Raw genomic sequence first — 20,327 nt, 5'->3', positions numbered from 1 at the left:
CGTAACTGAGAGCTCCATCACTAAGTTGCTGAATCCAAAAGGACATATTTGTACTTAATCGCTCCCAAATCCTTACCACCTTACCCCAACTATGCCATTGATAGGGATGCTGAGGATCCTGAGAAGATGGTGGTGTAGGAGGACGCTGGGCTCACCGCGCGTCCTGCTGATCACTTAGATTCCACCTACACCTGCCTAAATAACCCAGAAAACCGCCAGAAGACTAGCAGGACGGAGTATCCGGAGCCAAGCGCAGACGAGAGGCCCACGGAAGAGGGTAGGAAGGGCGGTGAGGCGGTGCTCGCTCCACGGACTGGCAGGAGGGAGCCGGGAAGGAGGGGCGGCCCCCTGGCCAAGCAGAGCCCCCGAGTCTGGCATGCAAAAGCGGAGGGGCCAGTCGGAGTGTGTTCCGACAGCAACCGGGACTTGACATCTGGAAGGTTATTGGTTAACAGCTCTGCTCGGAGAACGGGAGGGCTGGAGGACAACGGGAGGGAGAGTTGTTGAGCCCCGGAGGACAGAGCGCAGCTTGGCAGGGGACAAAGGCACTCGCCAGCACCATCTCCCTTGCCCATCCCCCAGCCAAAATCCCAAAGGGAACCAGTTCCTGCCAGGGAACTTGCTTGCACCACGCAAACACCCAACGCTGTGCTTCTGCGGATCCATCCCTCCGGCGGGTCTGACTCCCTCCCGGTGCCGCAGGGCCCCTCCTGAAGCAGATCTCAGAAGGAAAAGCGAGCTGAGCCTGCCCCTCCCGCCCCTGTGCACCTTGCAGATCCACCCCAGCTAATACACCAGATCCCTGAACCACAAGCCTGGCAGTGTGCATGTAGCCCAGATGGGCCACGCCACCCCACAGTGCATCCCACCCCTAGGGGAGGGGAAGAGAAGGCACACACCAGTCTGACTGTGGCCCCAGCGGTGGGCTGGGGGCAAACATCAGGTCTGACTGCGGCCCTGCCCACCAAAGCAAGTTACTCAAGACAGCACAGGGGAAGTGCCCCCCAGTCCCGCACCACTCCAAGGACTATCCAAAATGACAAAACGGAAGAATTCCCCTCAAAAAAACGTCCAGGAAATAACAACAGCTAACGAACTGATCAAAAACGATTTAAACAATATAACAGAAAATGAATTTAGAATAATAGTCATAAAATTAATCGCTGGGCTTGAAAATAGTATAAAGTACAGCAGAGAATCTACTGCTACAGAGATCAAGGGACCAAGGAACAGCCAGGAGCTAAAAAATGCTATCGATGAGCTGCAAAATAAAATGGAGACAACCACGGCTCAGACTGAAGAGGCAGAGGAGAGAATAGGTGAACTAGAAGATAAAATTATGGAAAAAGAAGCAGCTGAGAAAAAGAGAGATAAAAAAATCCAGGGGGAAAGTTAGAGAACTAAGTGATGCACTAAAGAGAAATAATCTATGCATAATTGGTATTCCAGAGGAGGAAGAGAGAGAGAAAGGTGCTGAAGGTGTACTTGAAGAAACAATAGCTGAGAACTTTCCTGATCTGGGGAAGGAAAAAGGCACTGAAATCCAAGAGGCACAGAGAACTCCCTTCAGACGTAACTTGAATCGATCTTCTGCATGACATATCATAGTGAAACTGGCAAAATACAAGGATAAAGAGAAAATTCTGAAAGCAGCTAGAGATAAACATGTTCTAACATATAAAGGGAGACCTACAAGACTCGTGACCGATCCCTCTACTGAAACTTAGCAGGCCAGAAAGGAATGGCAGGAGATCTTCAATGTGATGAACAGAAAAAATATGCAGCTGAGAATCCTTTATCCAGCAAGTCTGTCATTTAGAATAGAAGGAGAGATAAAGGTCTTCCCAAACAAACAAAAACTGAAGGAATTTGTCACCACTAAACCAGCCCTACAAGAGATCCTGAGGGGGATCCTGTGAGACAAAGTACCAGAGACATCGCTACAAGCATGAAACCTACAGACATCACAATGACTCTAAACCCGTATCTTTCTATAATAACACTGAATGTAAATGGACTAAATGTGCCAACCAAAAGACATAGGGTATCAGAATGGATAAAAAAACAAGACCCATCTATTTGCTGTCTACAAGAGACTGATTTTAGACCTGAGGACACCTTCAGATTGAGAGTGAGGGGATGGAGAACTATTTATCATGCCACTGGAACTCAAAAGAAAGCTGGAGTAGCCATGCTTATATCAGACAAACTAGACTTTAAATTAAAGGCTGTAACAAGAGATGAAGAAGGGCATTATATAATAATCACAGGGTCTATCCATCAGGAAGAGCTAACAATTATAAATGTCTATGCACCGAATACCGGAGCTCCCAAATATATAAAACAATTACTCACAAACATAAGCAACCTTATTGATAAGAATGTGGTAATGGCAGGGGAGTTTAACACTCCATTGATAGGGATGCTGATTAGGTGAAACTATTAAGAGAGATTATGTGAATATAATAACATTGATCTCAACTTCTATATGAAATCTTAAGCTCTGAAAAATATTTTCTAGCCAGGCTGGAAATAGCTGGATCTCAACTCTTCATGTCAAAACAAAAACAAAACAAAAATATTTCATTCATTTATTTTCTTTTCATCGGTGGCAGTTTTTTTTAAAAAATGAATGAAAATTCTTTGATACTGCTCCCATAGAGGAGTCTGCTCTATGTCCCCTCTCCTTGAATCTGGGTAAATTTGTGGCTCAGTTATAACTAACAGAATGTAGAAATGATTCTGCAAGACATCCAAGGCTGGATCAGAAAAGATAACATAGCTTCTGTCTTGTTTACTGGTATACCTGTGCTTAGGGTTTGGAACTGCTATATAAGAAGTCCTATTTCTCCCAGACCATTATGCTAGAGAGGCCACGTGTAGTCACTTTAGTCAACAGCCCAGTGAGGCCTCAGCAATTCACACTCACTTGAGTGAGCCATATTAGACACTAGACATTGCTCAGTTGGTCTTTCAGATGAATGTAGTCCCAGCATCATCTGACTGCAATCACATGAGACTCACCAAGCAAGAATTGCCTGATGAGTCCTTCTCAAATTCCTGACCCACAGAAAAATTATGAGCAAAAAGAAAACAGTTATTTTGATATGGGAAGTTTTGGGGTGCCTTGTTATGTAACACTTGTAAACAGAAGATATCTTTCCCTGAAAAAATTTACGGCAATTTACAAAGGTAGAACGACAGTAGGGTGGCATATATTAAAATTTACTTTCATCATACCACGCTTTTTTTTGAATTTAATATTCATATAATTTTTAGAAATGCAAATGAAAATATTTTGCTTGTTACTGGGTATAAATAAAGTAATATGTAATATATAATATGTAACTTTCCAAGATGTATTTATTGTCTAATTTATTTGCATATTTATTGGATGACAAATATAAGGGTATATTCCTTTAAATTAAACTATGATCTCCATATGAATCTTTTATTTTAACTGGGATAAAATTTACATACAGTGATTTTATGTGGAAAATTTGATGAGCTATGACAAGTGGGACATCCCCCATAATTACAGACCAATAATGATACGGAATATTTCAACCACTCCAGAAAGTTACCTGTGCCCCTTTTTGGGTCAAACCCTACCAAACCACAGTTAACCACTGTTTTGTCTATTATTATACAGATTAATTTAGTCTGTTCTAGAGCTTCTATAAGTAGACTCATACTGTCCATATTACTATAGCTCATTAATATGTGTTCTCAATAGAGGTATCATCTCCAAAGGGTGAAAATTAGTTCTTGGTAATGGATGAAAAAAATCTTGGATATTACAATGGTGAATGACACCCTAAATTTCAACCTAATCTGAAAAAGTTTTATTACTTAAGATGTAATTTATCTTATTATGGAGAATTTTAATTTAACTTTCTTCTGGAAGAGGGGAATAATAATTTTTTAATATGTCAAAAAACACTGATCTATAGTAAACTTTGAAGTCATATAGGACGAGTCTTCCAAATCTGTTCTTTTGCAAGATTTTTTTGGCTATGCTAAGTCATTCATTTTCATATAAAATTTAGAATCTCATCGAATTCTATCAAAAATAATTTTGAGATGTTGTTTGGTATTACAGTGATTCTGTGGATCAATTGGGAGAATTGACATCTAAACAATATTGAGTCTTCTATTCCATGAACACAATCTTTCCATCTAATTCTTCTTTAATGTCTCACAGCAAAGTTTTATAGTTTCCAGCATATAAGACTTGCATTTCTTTTGTTAAAGTTATCCCTATGTATTCTATGTTGTTACACACTATTGGAAATGGTGTTTTTATATCTCATTTTATCATTGATTACTGCTAGTATACAGTAATAAAATGTATTTTCATACATTGGCCACACTTATTGGTGTGTGTGTGCGTGTGTGTGTTTGTGTGAGAAATGCAGTTTAGGATTATTTATATAACCAATTATATTGCCTGTGAATAAAGACAGCATATCATTCCTTTATTTGTTTCCAATCTTTATAGTTGTATTTCCTTTTGGTGTCATATTGCACTGGCTAGGAACCTCCAGTATAATGTTGAATAAAAGTGCACTGTTCCCAACTATAGGGGGAAAGCATTTTATAGTTTTCCATTAAATATAATGTTAATTATAGAGTTTTCATAGATGTTCTTTATCAGGTTAAGAAAATTTCCTTCTATTCCTGGCTTGCTGAGAATTTTTTAAAAATCATGAATGTGTATTAAATTCTTCTAAATTATTTTCCTGCATCCATTAAAATGATCATAAGATTTTTCTCATTTATTCTGTTAATATGAAGAATTACACTGATTGGCTTTTGAAGGTAATCTAACCCTGTATTCCTGGAATAAGAACCACTTTTCCTTGATACATCCACCTCTTGTAACCTTTGATGAATTTAATTATCTAATTAAGAAGTTTTACATATATTTGTATGGGGAATATTAAAATAGTTAATTCATAAATTATTTAGAAATTAGTGCTTCAATTTATAAGTATTTAGGGGCTTTCTATATTCTTACCATTATTGATTTTAATTTAATTCCATTGAAGTTAGAAAACACATCTGGTAGGATTTAAATCCTTTGAACTTTATTCAGACTTATTTTATAGTCCAGCAAACCGTCTATCTTGGTACCTATTCCACTTACATTAGACAAACTGTATTCTGCAATTTTCTGTAATGTTCTAAAGATATTAATCAGGTTAAGTTGCTAAAGTCTTCTATGTCCCTAAAGATTTTTTTTTTTGGTCTACTTGCTCTATCAGTTATTGTTAGAAGAATGTTAAGTCTCTATCTGTAATTGTGGATTTGTCTTTCAATTTGATCAACTTTGTTCATGTGTGTTGAGGTTTTACTATCAAGTGCTCTGAAATCCCAGTCCCTCAGACCACAATCTGGAGTCACTTGGGCTAATATCATTACGCCATACCACACATCTGCCAACCTAAAAAAGGAGGTAAACTGAGGCAAGCTCAAAAAGATGAACTTATTCGGGAATAGCAGAGGAACTGAAATTTGGGACATGCAAACTGTAGCAAGGTATATATAAGTCTGTTAAAGTTTTGGGCTAGGCTGTTTTTATGGGCAGGGAATGTAAAGAGGGGAAAATTCAGTAGAGTCTGTTATAATAAAAACAAACGGAAACGGCTTTAAAAATTTCCCAAGCAGACAAAACTAGTGCAGTCATACAAGCAAAAGTTCAGTTCAGCTTGTTTCGGGAGACCAAACCGACCTGGGTTGCTTCTTCCTCTTGCCTCTGTAAACCATAACCCAAACTTTCTAAAGTTTACCTGAGGCAATTCCTTATCATTTAAGAAAATTCCAAATATTACCAGTTTTCTGTAAATCAGGTATTTACAGGACATCTGTTTCTCAGTTCTTAAGCTGTTTTTCTGAGGGCACATGTGCTAAGATTTTTTCATCCACTGGTTCCATGTTAGATTGAGATTCTTTATACATCCAAGTATTGTCAATTCTGTTGTTCTGGCTTCAAAATATATCCAGAATCCAACTGTTTCTCATCCCCTTCACTGTTATCGCGGTGGTCTAAATCATGGTATCCCTAATCGTTGCAAAACCTCTTATTGGGCCCTCAGTTTCTATCCACCCTATCATTTTTTCCTATACTCAATGGTGTTTTTAAAATTAAAATCAGGGGCGCCTGGGTGGCACAGTCGGTTGAGCGTCCGACTTCAGCCAGGTCACGATCTCGCGCTCTGTGAGTTCGAGCCCCGCGTCGGGCTCTGGGCTGATGGCTCAGAGCCTGGAGCCTGTTTCCGATTCTGTGTCTCCCTCTCTCTCTGCCCCTCCCCCGTTCATGCTCTGTCTCTCTCTGTCCCCAAAATAAATAAACGTTGAAAAAAAAAATTAAAATTAAAATCAGACCTTGTTACTTCCCTGCTCAAATTACTCCATTGGTTTTCCATCTGTCTTATATAAAATCCAAATTTCTTATGATGACCCATAAAGTCCTATATGATCTGTTCCCTATTCCTACTTCATCTATTACTTTTCCTCTCACTACATGGGCTCCTACCAACTGCTTGCTCTTCCTAGAGTACACCAGGCATGGTCCTGCTTCAAAGCTTTTGTATTTGATTTTCTTTGTGCCCAGAGGGCTCTATTCAAAAATATCAGCATGATACACTCTTTCTCTGTCTCTCTCTCTCTCCCATCTCATTCAGGTCTTTATTCAAAATATATCCTATTTAAAATGGATTTTATCTCCTTTTCTATTCTTCCTCGGTTTATTTTTGTTTTTTTCAATTTCACTTATCACCATCTTCAAAACAAATTTTTTTTTTTAATTTTTTTTTTCAACGTTTATTTATTTTTGGGACAGAGAGAGAGACAGAGCATGAACGGGGGAGGGGCAGAGAGAGGGAGACACAGAATCGGAAACAGGCTCCAGGCTCTGAGCCATCAGCCCAGAGCCCGACGCGGGGCTCGAACTCACGGACCGCGAGATCGTGACCTGGCTGAAGTCGGACGCTTAACCGATTGCGCCACCCAGGCGCCCCTTAAAAAATTTTTTTTTTACAATTTATTTATTTTTGAGATAGAGAGACAGAGCACAAGTGGGAGAGGGGCAGAGAGATGGAGACAAAGAATCGGAAGCAGACTCCAGGCTCTGAGCTCCAAGCTGTCAGCACAGAGCCCAATGCGGGGCTCGAGCCCACAAACCCCGAGATCATGACCTGAGCCAAGGTCAGTTGCTCAACCGACTGAGCCACCCAGGTGCCCCCACCATCTTCAATATTTTATTTGCTTATTATTTGTTTCTCCCACCAGCATGTAAATACAATGAGAACAGATATTTTTGTGGTATTTACTGTTGTGTGTTTAGCATTTGGAATAATTCTTGACATGTAATAGCCACACAATAAATATTTGTTGATGAACAAACATACTTTTTTCTTATAGTACAATGGTGCTCAATCTGGTTCCACATAGAATCCTCTGGGGACCTTTCTTTTTTTTAAATTTTTTTTTTTTTTTTTTTTTTTCAACGTTTATTTATTTTTGGGACAGAGAGAGACAGAGCATGAATGGGGGAGGGGTAGAGAGAGAGGGAGACATAGAATCGGAAACAGGCTCCAGGCTCTGAGCCATCAGCCCAGAGCCTGACGCGGGGCTCGAACTCACAGACCGCGAGATCGTGACCTGGCTGAAGCCGGACGCTTAACCGACTGCGCCACCCAGGCGCCCCTGGGGACCTTTCTAAAAATATTGATTATCAAACTAAACCTGACTATCTAGGGTGTGGTTAAGGTATGGATAAGCTTTAAAGTCTCCTTAGGTGATTCTGACATGTAGTAGGAGGTGAAACTACTTACCTATTGCAATGCCTACTCCATGTTAATTGCTCAGTAGACAAGTTGAATATTGACCTGAGTCTATGCACTGGACCTCCCAGTAAATTTGTTAGAAAGAGTCTGAGCATCAGGTTGCCTGTAAAATAAAAACAATACCTCTATCTTACCTTAAGGGATATATAAGATAAAATAGAAAATACTTTGTAAACTATAAGGCATCCCCCAAAACGAGTTATTTGATTAACTGATATTTTTTTTAATGAATTTGAGCTGGGTGTCAAGTGAGACCAAGATTCTATCCTGGTTTTCTGGGTATAAAACATTGGCCAAATCATTCACTTCTCTGGGTCTCTTTCTTCACTGGGAAAAATAGAAGGTTGAAGAGCTAGAAGATAGATACTCCTGGTTTGGATACTTTATGATTCTGCAATATGTAAGTTGAGTATTATAACATTCTATTCTTATATCTCTCAGTTTGGTTGATAAGACTTCACTTAGAAATTTCTAACACATGAGGCACCTGGGTGGTTCAATCAGTTGAGCATCTGACTTCAGCTCAGGTCATGATCTTGCAGTTCATGAATTCAAGCCCCACATTGGGCTCATTACTATCAGTGCAGAGCCCATTTCGGATCCACTGTTCCCCTCTCTGTGCCCCTCCTCCACTTGTGTTTGTTTTTTTCTCTCTCTCTCTCAAAAATAAACATTTTTTTAAAAAGAATTTTCTAACACACATCTGTAAAGTCCATGCTGACTCAGAGAGTATGAGCAAGAAGGGAGAAACTAGGCATCCATGACTCTATCCCCTCAAATAATCTGCATGCATTTAAAAATGGTAGTGAGAATCTGTCATTTGTGACATACACATTATTTCAGTGACATACACATTATTTCAGTAACAATTTAGTCATTCTACTCTCCTTAGTCATTCCACTCTCCTTATAGACATATCCCATTGAACAAAACAAAACCAAAAATAACAAAACACAAAAACCAAAAAAAGTGACCAAAGTGGGGGGGGGGGGAAGTCCTCAGTTACAAACCTTCAAGTCGGTACTCATATTATTATTAAAATGTGTGTACTACTCAAAAATGTTTTAGTACAATGTTGCAATCATGTGCTTTTCTTCTTCACTCACGTAAAAATATACTGCTCTTGTACACAGATTCCACCAAACATTTATTTTAGCAGATCATATTCTCTTACAGGTAGCATGAAGAAGGAGATCCACTTAGAAGCTGAGAAACATTTGGTTTCAATGATTTCCATGTCTACAAATTCCAGGTTGAATTCAGTTTTGATTAGTAAAGGTCAAAATTTTTGAATACTGATTATTATCAACAGATCACGCCCTTGCATGCCCTTATTCTCTGAATAAAAGTGCCAGGTACTATCTGGCTAATATATTTCTCACCTAGAATCAGGACACATACCTTTTTATAAATTATAATGAATAATCTTGATGCTTAGTTAAAAAATAATGCTGCATTTTTATCTAGATTTTTACTTTGCAACACACTCTCTCATTTGACCTTGGAGGATATTGTAATGATAATTTTTCATTGCTATGGATTTTAGTCTCCACCTTGCCAAAGTCAAAATTCCAATTGACTATATATGTACCTTCTAAATGTATTAATGCACACTTGTATTTTTAATCCTGTTTATTTCTCCTCTTTTATGGTCTTAACTGTTTTATACTCATAAGCATTTATATTCATGATATTTCAGTCAAGCTTTTGCACAAGAGAAATAATTATTAAAAATAATGACTTCTAAATATTTAATGAATTTTTGGCTGATAATAAAATAAGCACACTATTATTTTAGAAAATTGAGAACATAGACATATTGAAAAAGTAAATAAAAAATAATGATTTTATGGAGGCTCACTTTATACATTGCTCGGGAGAAGTTATTTGAGTCTTGCCTTAATCTTATGATGAATCCCTTAGTTCTGGTCTGTTCTTTTCTTCTAAATCTGTGACCTTTCTGTAGGTTCAGTGGAAATCCCAAGGTGTTTGACAAGCCTGTCAGGAATATAGGCACACTTTAGCAGATTAAATCTGGCTCATGGTCTCTAATGAGGTGGCTTTTGGACAGAGCTGTGGTCTCATCTGAAGTTTCAACTGGGTGGGTGCAGGAGTGTCACCCATTTTCAAACTCACTTCTATGGTTATTGTTGACCTTGGCTGCCTCATCACATGGCAGCTCGCTTCCCCTAGGGTCATAAATCCAAGGAAGAATGGGAGTGAGAACTGACTTCCAATATAAAAGGCCCAATCATTTTATCACTTAATTTCAGAAATGATAGCTCATAACTTCTGCCATATTCTATCTTTACTACAGAATCAATAAGTCCAGGCCATACTTAAGGAGAAGAGGATTACACGAGGAAGTGAATACCAGGAGGTGGGAATCTTTAGGAGCCATCTTAAAGATTGCCTACTACTCCGTGCAAGCTTTTTTAATTAATAAAGCACAGAGCAACATTTTGTCATTGTGTACCCATTTTTAACTAGTTGGTTTGACACATTCTCATCTTCACAATAATGCAGATTTGCAAAACTAGTCTCAGAGAAGAGACAATCAAGATATATATAGCCTAAGTGACTTGCTAGCTAAAATTACAACTTTGGTCTTCTAAATTCTTTCTTGTATAATCAAAATGTAGCACATTCAGAGGGTAACTCCTTCATATTTTTCAGGTTTCAGTTGAATCATAATTTTCTACAGATTCCCCAATTCTCCAAGACTAAATTTGGTATACACTTCAGATACTATATAAGTCTCTGTTGTTGTCTTATTAACAGTAGTTAATAATGTGTATTGTAACTGAAACATACTTGTCTGAATAATAACTATAATACAAACTCTTTGAGGGCAGATATGGTGCCTTATTCATGGTTGCGTGCCTTTTCTCGTTTTTCTACCAATCCTCTGCGAAGAACTTACCTGAGGGTCAGAAATGTTGATTTCTATATACCTCAGAGGGCATCCTATCAAAAATAATTTTGATGTTTGATCAGAAAAGAAGGAAAAAAAAAGCCAATGTGTGGTATAAAAAGATGGGAGAGAAGAGTAGAAAAAAAATTTTTTAAGACAACTTTCTCCTTTATGATGCCCTTATTACCAGATTTGCTCACTCACTAGCTTGAGAATTATTTAGTCTTAAAATGTATTTCCAAAATGAAATGGAAACAAGAATGCTAAGAACAGGTTGCACATTAAGAGGGCAGTGAATCAGTGTACTGTGGCCTCTCCTCAGTTACTGGGCCTTCCTGCTGAGGTAATTTGAGAAGTCATGACAGGCATTGTTTGACACTCCAGGAAGGTCATTTTTGACAGCCAGTAGTTAATTTTCTGACTTATAGTGCTTGCTTTTTTTTTTTTCTTTCTAAATCTGGAAATGATGATTCTTTTGTATATCCTTTGGCTTTTCACTCATTAGATTCTCTAGGATTGCCAGAGAGAATTGTAGAGTCTTTTGAATGACAACATTTCAGCACTTTTTCTGAACATTGAGGAATATTGTTGCTGGGGCTTTTAGAGGATGGATTATTTTCTTGGCAGGTAGTATGGCCTCCACAGGGCTCATTAGACTTTCTGTTGGGAAGATCTAAAGTGCACAGTTGAATACTGTCATAAAAAAAAAAAACAACACAAAAACGTGGTTTGGGTCTAATTCCTAATGGAGCTGCAAAGACTACAGCTCCTTTTTGATCTCTGAATTCCAAAGTAAGCCTTTTACAGTTGTCATATTATTGACTGCTCATTCCAGAGCCATGGTTCTTTTTCTTTCTAAATCTTTTATGCTCAGAATGTTATTTTGATGCTTAGTACACATGAGCAGATTTGGCACCCTCGTGTATTTAATAATATCAACATTTTCTTCTGATTGTGTGTGTATTTCTGACAAAAGGACTCTTCTTTTTGCAGGACCTAGTTTCTCCAGGTTAAGCAGTCATACATCAAACTCAGTTGTCTTGTCTCTCTATTCTTTGTGTAAGCACTAAGTTACAATATCCCTCATTTGATCACTGACATAGAAATTTTAACGTATGATGTTCTTTTGGTGGTGTGGATGCAAGGAATTATTTCACATTTCTCATTTTTGGTATAAAGGTGATTTGCAAATTTTCTTGAGAATGAAAGTTAAGGGCAATTTTGTGTTCTAGATGATGACAGGGCTGCAGAGAAAATGCCAAGGCCACTATGTGTGTAACCTTTCATTTCTTTCTCATTTATAACTGTTTCATATTGCTTTAGAAAAATATAATTTGAAGTAAAAATAGTTTTATTCCACTCATGGAATAAGTCCTATATCTATTATTAGTTTTCCTCTCTGTTGCAAATAACCAATAGGTATGCACTGAACCACACAGCATGATTTCAAGAATTATAACAACACAACATTACTATTTATATACATGTCACAAATTAATAAGTATACAGTGAGTGGTAACATTTTAAAATGTAGGTTTCTAAAATGAAAAATAAGATGTAGAGAATATTTTTTAAATAACTTCAAAGCATCATTCAGTATTTACTTAGATTAATAGATCTGATTGTGACTATTTCTTTTTTCCTTTGTATTAATAATTATTTCTCTTTTAGTCCTTTTCAGTCTTGTAGCATGTCTGAATATCTACAATCTATACCTCATTTTTGTTTATAATTGTTAAAAATTAGACTTGCCTGGATTTAATAGTCTGTCATAACATGAATGAATGAAGAATTTTTTTTTTAACAAGACGATAAATGTAGTATGAACTGAATGACCGAATGCCTACACAAGGAACACAGAATACTGGAGCGATTCCAACGATGTCATATCCATTCTTGTAAAGTAATCCCAAACTGTGTGTTCACATTTCCAAGATAATCTTTTTGTCTTATAATGGCACCAGACTATATTATCTCACCATTTAAAAAAGAAAAACAATAATGCTACACCAGTTTTGTATGTCATTTTGTAAAAGGAAAAATAGCTATTTATAACCCTGAAATCTATCTATTCTAGTTTTTGCTAATTAGCTTCTAATCTTTATCTATTTGCATCTATATTTTTTACATAGCATACATTCCACTTAACATTATATCCTATACACTTAATCTCCATGCTTATTTTCATGAGTCTAACTTTTCAAAAGAGACTAGTTACGTTGATAGCTAAGATGTTTGTTTCCTTTTCTAATACTTAAGGAAAGGTACAAAGTCAATACTAATTAGCTACATAATCGCTGATGCGGGGTTGTTGGCATGATGAAGTTTTAGGCAAACAATTTAAAATGCTGAGTTGGCTGTGCTGAATTGGGACTTTCCCTCAATCAGTACCTGTAACTACAAATGCCACATTCCTGTCCTTGCAGGCTCCTAAAAGTAAAGATTGCAATGCAAGCTCAGACTCTGTAAAGATCAAAGGAGATCTCTTTATAATCTTTAAAACTCCGATGGACATGTTTTAAATTATGGTGATGATTATTAGGATTATTATTTTGTCACTAGCTAAAGTATGAATCAGTAGCAACAGCAGCAGCAGCAGCAACAACAATAACTAATAATAACACTTTCCTTGAACATACTTCCTTAAACCATCAAGAGTCACTTTGAATGATTTAACATTATTAAAAATGTATCCATGCACTTGTTGTGATGAGCATCAGGTGATGTATGGGAGTGTTGAATCACTATATTGTGCACCTGAAACTAATATTAACTAACTGCATGCATTAACTAAATGCATGTTAACTAACTGGAACTTAAATAAAAAATAAAAATAAAATAAAAATAAAATGGGGGAGCACAGCATAAAGTACAGATATGATGAATCACTATGTTGTACACCTGAAATTAATGTAACATTCTATGTCAACTATACTCAAAGAATTAAAAAAGAAGAAAGGTATCTATGCAAATATGTACTGTTTTTTAACTGACTTTATTATTTCATAAGTAAAATAATTTCTTGTACTCTGTTGACAATGAAACATAATGTTTATTTTATAAACCTAGTCCTATTTAGAATAGATGCCTCATAAAATTAGCTATAGAGCTATCTAGGAGACAAAAAATGGGATCAATGTAAACCATTCATTCATATATTCACTCCCTGAGTGAAAACACCTTTTTTGGTATGCGGTAAGAGTATAACAAAGACTAAAACTATACAGATCCTTACCCACATAAACTTAAATATTCAAAGTGAACCACTGAGGAAATGGAAGCCAATGAACCACATAGTTCTGTTACTTATTATATAATTTAAGAGGAGAAAAGAAAGGAATGCAATAAACATTTAATTTCCCTGTTTTCTTGTTCAGAGTATAGTCCTTCTTGTTAAGGCCTGTCTAGAAAATTAAGAGCTCGGGGTGTAAATATGTAAATGGATTATTTTACTCAGGGGGGTTGGATAATCTTAATTTAACAAGAAGTTCAACTCTGTGGTGGTGCTCAGCTCCCACTGAGATGTTCATTTCTTTGCCAGAGTGATCAGCTCTGACCATGCCAGCACAACGTGTCTCCATATGGGGCAGATGGTGAATGTACCTCATCTGCAGGTATATCTCATCTGCAAAGAGGCTACTTTGATAACATGGCACATATATTTGCAATTTTAACAAATATCTTCCTACATATGTATCCACACTCATACTCCAACTAGGGGTAAGAAAGCTCCGTATTTGTAGTAAAGGTGGAGTCAGTAATATCTTCTCTTTAGATATTGGCATCTTATACCATAAAGTCTAAGGATCAGAACAGACCTTTGTTCTCTTTCTGTATTCATATCAAAAAGACACTGTACTACTTACAGTGTTTCCTGTGATAAATGTGCTTCACTTACTTTCAAATGTGAATACTTTTAATCCATCTTCAAAGAATGAACCTAATTATTGTGAATATTTTTCGTGCCAGATTAATAGCATACAGAGAAAATCACATGGGAATCTTCCTCCAATCAAAATCACTGTTGGGGGGCCCCTTCATCCACTGAATCCATATTTTTGTTATTTTTCTTCCTGCTGGTAAGACAAGACATTCAATTGTAAATATACTCCAAAGCAGTTTTGAAAGACCAGGGAATTACTAAATAGATAATATGAGAGACAGTAGATGTGCTTGTTATAATGATGATTTCAATTTTTTAAAAATTTTATATGTTATGCTCTACCTAGTTTTCTTAAAGTATCTATTGAAGACATAGAATTCTAAATAAAAATAAAATGAAGTACAAAATGTGATTCTCCCAATTAAGTTCAAATTTTAGCTGAAAGAAAGATAAATGCACATCTCTCTAGATGCCGTATTTAAACCCAAACTGGAAGTTTGGTAATTTGTAACACTGGTGGGTTGGAAATGCTTAGCTGGATGTGGCTCCTTTGTGGAGTCAGAATGCCAGTGGAGACAAGTTCTAGATGGAGCAGGTAGAAAAAATCTTGAAAATCCATCTTCTGAGCTTTCTAATATTTCTGATATTACCCTCTGACAGACTACTATACGTTCCCATTGGGTTTATGGTGATAGTCACTGATTGATTTCTGATTCTTAATTAATCCTTTTTCCAACTGAATCTGATCTTTCCACATTGAAGCCAAAACGATCTTTCTAAAATGTGTCTGATTCTTAAATCCCCCTGCTTAAAAGCTTTGATGAATCCCATTGTTTTCATAATAAAGTCAAAACCATGAATATATTTTATAGGGCTCTGAATGATCTGGGCATTGCCTACCTCTCAGCTCATCCCTATTCAGTGCCCATCCACATCCCAGCCTCTGGTAGAAATGAGTTCCTGAGTCTCTGAATGCACCATGCTTACTGGTGTACTTGGGCCATTGGCTTCTCTCATGCCGTTCTCTCTGCCCTGACACATCTACCCTCAGTTCTCCTCCAACCGGGTTGACTCTGAATAATTTCTCAGACCTTGGATCAGGTACCTTTTCATTTAGAAGTATTCCTTCTCTGTGTGGCTATAACTGGCATGAGCAGTACACTTCTAATATCCTATTTTAATTTTCAATTTACCTGCCCACTAGTCTCTAAGCTTTGCAGGTGCCTCCTTGTAACAGTGGATAGGAGAAAACGACTGTACAGGAAATGTAGCACAGTTAATGAACTATATGGCTGCCATTCAAGGTTTTGGGAGGTGAGGGTACTGAAAATTCCATCCTATAAGAGATAACTGAAAGGTTAGAAAAGCAGAGAAAAGGGTCACAGTTTCGGGGAAATTCAAGCAGTTGAAAAAAATACTGTGGGAGTAGCACATAGCGGACAACACAATTAGAGTTGACCAAGTTTCCATGCACTCTTCTAAATTTCCCAGGGTCTCTTGCAGTTAGGTTATGGTCACATGACTAATTCTGGCCACTGGATCGAGTGACGACTTGTGTGTCACTTCCAAGTACGAGGCAATTAACAACAGATGATTTGTTGTTCCCATCTCTTTTTCCCTCCATCAAAGTGATCATGAGGACCACATATTCCAGAAAGCATAGTTCACGAAATTCAGAAAGGCATTCTGACCCACATGAGAAAGAAGTAAGGCTTTACTGTGATAAGCCACTAAGATTTCAGGGTTCCTCTGATATGGTCACTAGAGTTAATTACTCTAATACAGGGAATAATGACTACCTTCAAGTATTCTGAGAAGCTAGTCACGTGAAAACGTAACAAATCCCTGAGGAATAGAATTAAAACTGAAGATAAAACACAAAGAAACAAATATTTTTAAAAGACAGACCATTTTGTAATAACCAGAGCTATACAAAGATGAATTTGACTCTGTTAAAAAACAAGCAATGTTGGTGTTTGGACACCATGGAAACCTTGCAGAAGGGACTGAAGCATTTCACAGATGACTGGACCAACACTCCAACAGAGAGCCATATCACTGTGGAAGGAGCAATAGTTTTTAAGAAGAGGAATGATCCCCAGCAAGGCTGCCTGGGAAGTCCTGTGTTATTACTCTTTAATGGCAGCAAGAATATATATATATATATATATATATATATATATTAGACACCTGTCTGAGAGCTGCTGCCACCTGGAAATTTACCCCTCATCTCATCACTTCATTTGATGAGCTTGGAAGCTACCTCAGCACCCAGATTATCCCTCCGATCACCCCTTCACCAGTGCTCACAGTTCTCATACTGGCATCTTGCCTTTTCTGCATTTCCATTCATACCAGCCTCACTACTTCTGGAGTCTCTTATCCATTATCTTGGAATTTCCAGTCATAAACATGGGACCTTAAAGCAATGTGACCTTGTACCTCCCGGACTAAAACTCAGATTAACTTGGGTGCTATCTGCCAGAAACAGGAAATTAGATAGTTTGGCGCTTCTGATCTGTTCATTTTTCACTTGCTACATGCTACAGTGACAAGGGAAGAACTTCCTTGAGGTAAATTTGCAACTGCCCCTTCCAGGGAGCATCTTGTTATGAAGTACGTTCAGTTTTTACCCGTTTTACTGATTCTTAACTCAATGCACTTTAAAATGGAGAGTCAGTAGGCAGCAAGATGACAGTCACTCATTTATTCAAAATGTATCTATTGAGCATCTACTATGTACCAGGTAAGCTGAAATTATATTTTCATAGAAATAATACAGTTCCTGTTCTTAGAACTTGCATTCTTTTAAAAAAAATTTTTAAATGTTTATTTACCATCAAAAGAGAGACAGTGCAAGCAGGGGAGGGTCAGAGAGAGAGGGAGACACAGAATCCGAAGCAGGCTCCAGGCTCTGAGCTGTCAGCACAGAGCCTGACGTGGGGCCCGAACCCATGAACCGTGAGATCATGACCTGAGCCAAAGGTGGACACTCAACCGACTGAGCCACCCAGGTGCCTCGGAACTTGCATACTAACAGGACTATAGAAAATAAATAAGTTGGGGGCGCCTGGGTGGCTCAGTCAGTTAAGCGTCCGACTTCAGCTCATGTCATGATCTCACAGTCCGTGAGTTCAAGCCCCGCGTCGGGCTCTGTGCTGACAGCTCAGAGCCTGGAGCCTGCTTCGGATTCTGTATCTCCCTCTCTCTTGCCCCTCCCCTGCTCATGCTCTGTCTCTCTCTGTCTCAAAAGTAAATAAAAACATTTAAAAAATTAAAATAAATAAGTAGAGGTGGGAATAAAAAAATAAGTATTGATGAGCAATATGAAGGAGACATAGAATGTAGAAATAGTAGAATGTAACTGAAGTACTTCATTTATTCTGGGTGGGTTGCTAATATCCCAGTTAGGCTGTTTGACTTAGCCAGGGACCTTAATAATTAAACTCATCATATCACCCACAGTCTATCTCATAAGCTGCCATATTTTTATCAGACAATTACCACCAAAACCCCAAACATAGTGATGCATATTGTTGGATCACAATCAACTAGGATAGCAGACTGGAAAGAAAGAGAAGATGTAGCATCTCTCTTGAAAGAGGAAACTAGAACTCTTGCCAATGCAACAGCCAAGATTCAAAATTGAAGACATTTTCAGAAAAAAGGACCAAACAGAGCTGTTCAACCATAACAGCTTATCCCAGGCAGAGAAAGGACACAGATGGACAGGGGATTACTGCCATGTGCAGCCCAATGCCACCACCAGGTCAGGGCTCAGCAGTGCTCCAAGCCGGCATGCAGGAGAACACCCAAATGCCATACGCCATAGGCAGCCATATGCAAACCCCACTGAAAGGCCGGCTGGTTGTCTCTCTACTTTTTAAAACTGGCATTTAAAATCACTCTGGCAGATGGAAGAAAAGTATGTAATAAAAGTTGACATTTCATTTTACTCTGTATGTTTGTTAAGTTAATTCTGTTATCATTCACTGGGAGATCAGTACTGAATGGTAATCAGACTGTGACAGCTTGTAGCTAATATAAAGAGTATACAGTTTGTAAGGGCCAAATAGATATGAAATGATAAGCAACAATTAATCACAAGCATGTCATTACCTTACGAAGTTCCAGGGTGACATAAAAGGTAAAGACAAAGGTACTGAAGGCTAAATCTGTGTTTGGTCATGTATATTTTACCATGCATTTTCTTTAAGTTGTACATTTTAAGAAAGGAAGCAAGGGGAGAGGAAGAGAGTGAAGGAAGGAGGGTGAATTTCTATTTTTTAATTTGGTCAGAACTCACATCTTGTTTTCTGGACTAAACTAGCACTCTCTTTTCCAGTACCTTGTCTCTTTCATTCAAAAAGGCAGCTTTTAAGTAGATAACTCTTAGCCAAAGTCTGTTACTTCTAACTCAGAAATACGCCACTTCACACATTCAATTCAAATAATTAAATATGAAATATGAAGTTCTAAATTATATTCTTTGACCCCCAAAGTTATAATAAGTGTAGCTGGCTTTCCAGAATTCTTGGGAGTTGTCAAAGAATTAATTTTTGCTCCACAAATGGATTTCCTTTTTTTCTTGCTCCATTTATGTTATGCTATTCCATCTTTCTAGTTTTTCTCTTCTTTTCTCTTTATCCAATATGTCACTGTAGTGGATGCCACCAGAGCCTTGCCTCTGTACCTTCACCCACCACAGAGGTGTGCAGGTCCTATACATGCCAATGGCTTCTTATCTCAAGCCCCTGCATTCAGGGAAGGCTGGAAGAGCCAGAGGGTTAATGCCATCAGAAGTAACACTCATCCCTGGGGGGCTTGACTTCATGGCCTAATACCCCGGCCTCCTCGTCCTTGGTGGGAATATTCGGAGATGTGTTTTTTAGAGCCCTTTAAAGAACACCAGATAAAGTGAGATCCACTTGTCCACATTGGTAACCTCACTGTAGCACCATCTTCCCTTCTGTGTCCCACTTTCAAACTATCTCACGCTGCTTGTTGGAATCCCTTTCCAAATAAGCTATTAAGCCCACATCCTCTCAGAGACTGCTTTTGGGAGAACCCAAACATAGACTATCACTAATGAAAACTAGTTCATCAAGCATTTAAACAAGCACTTATTATGTGCCAGGCACTTTCCATTGTTTGCATATAAGAATTACTTACTCCTAGAAGTTCTTCCCTTTAAATGCTTCACCAGAACAGTATTATTCCCCACACCCTTGGCGGGGCAAATATAATGTCCTTATTTATTTATTTTTTTTTAAATTTTTTTTTCAACATTTATTTATTTTTGGGACAGAGAGAGACAGAGCATGAACAGGGGAGGGGCAGAGAGAGAGGGAGACACAGAATCAGAAACAGGCTCCAGGCTCTGAGCCATCAGCCCAGAGCCTGACACGGGGCTCGAACTCCCGGACCGCGAGATCGTGACCTGGCTGAAGTCGGACGCTTAACCGACTGCGCCACCCAGGCGCCCCTATAATGTCCTTATTTTTGCTTGATAAATTCTTTGATCTCTTTTATTATTTACTCTCCTATGTGTGACAATGAAAGCCCAGAGGACTTGAGTCTGCCCATGTACCTTAGCCACAGCACACTTCTAGCACCTGTACTGGGAATGGCTACCTCAGTGTAGCCCATTGAAAATCCACACAAAAGGAATATTCTAGGG

The 20,327-nt window shown here is 38.1% G+C and overlaps 1 protein-coding gene across 4 annotated transcripts in view; it reads right to left on the bottom strand.

Annotated features, from left to right (window-relative positions):
• The window catches only part of SNX7 (sorting nexin 7), a 243,129-nt gene that overhangs the window by 69,290 nt on the left and 153,512 nt on the right, over positions 1 to 20,327 (bottom strand). For 2 of the 4 annotated variants that reach the window (XM_086717647.1, XM_086717649.1), the window contains 2 exons: positions 9,712 to 9,848; positions 7,839 to 7,953 (listed from right to left, as the gene is read on the bottom strand). The gene's annotated coding sequence lies outside the window, so the exon portion shown is untranslated. Of the gene's footprint in view, positions 1 to 7,838; positions 7,954 to 9,711; positions 9,849 to 14,662; positions 14,841 to 15,840; positions 15,985 to 20,327 lie in introns of all 4 variants that reach the window. The other 2 variants (XM_086717644.1, XM_086717646.1) reach the window with 2 other exon arrangements.

The sequence above is a fragment of the Puma concolor genome, chromosome C1 (genome assembly GCF_028749965.1).
Source record: "Puma concolor isolate L17-30 chromosome C1, mPumCon1.1.hap2, whole genome shotgun sequence".
NCBI lineage: Eukaryota > Metazoa > Chordata > Mammalia > Carnivora > Felidae > Puma > Puma concolor.
Note: the sequence above shows the minus strand (reverse complement) of the source record. Positions and strands in the feature narration are given on the sequence as shown.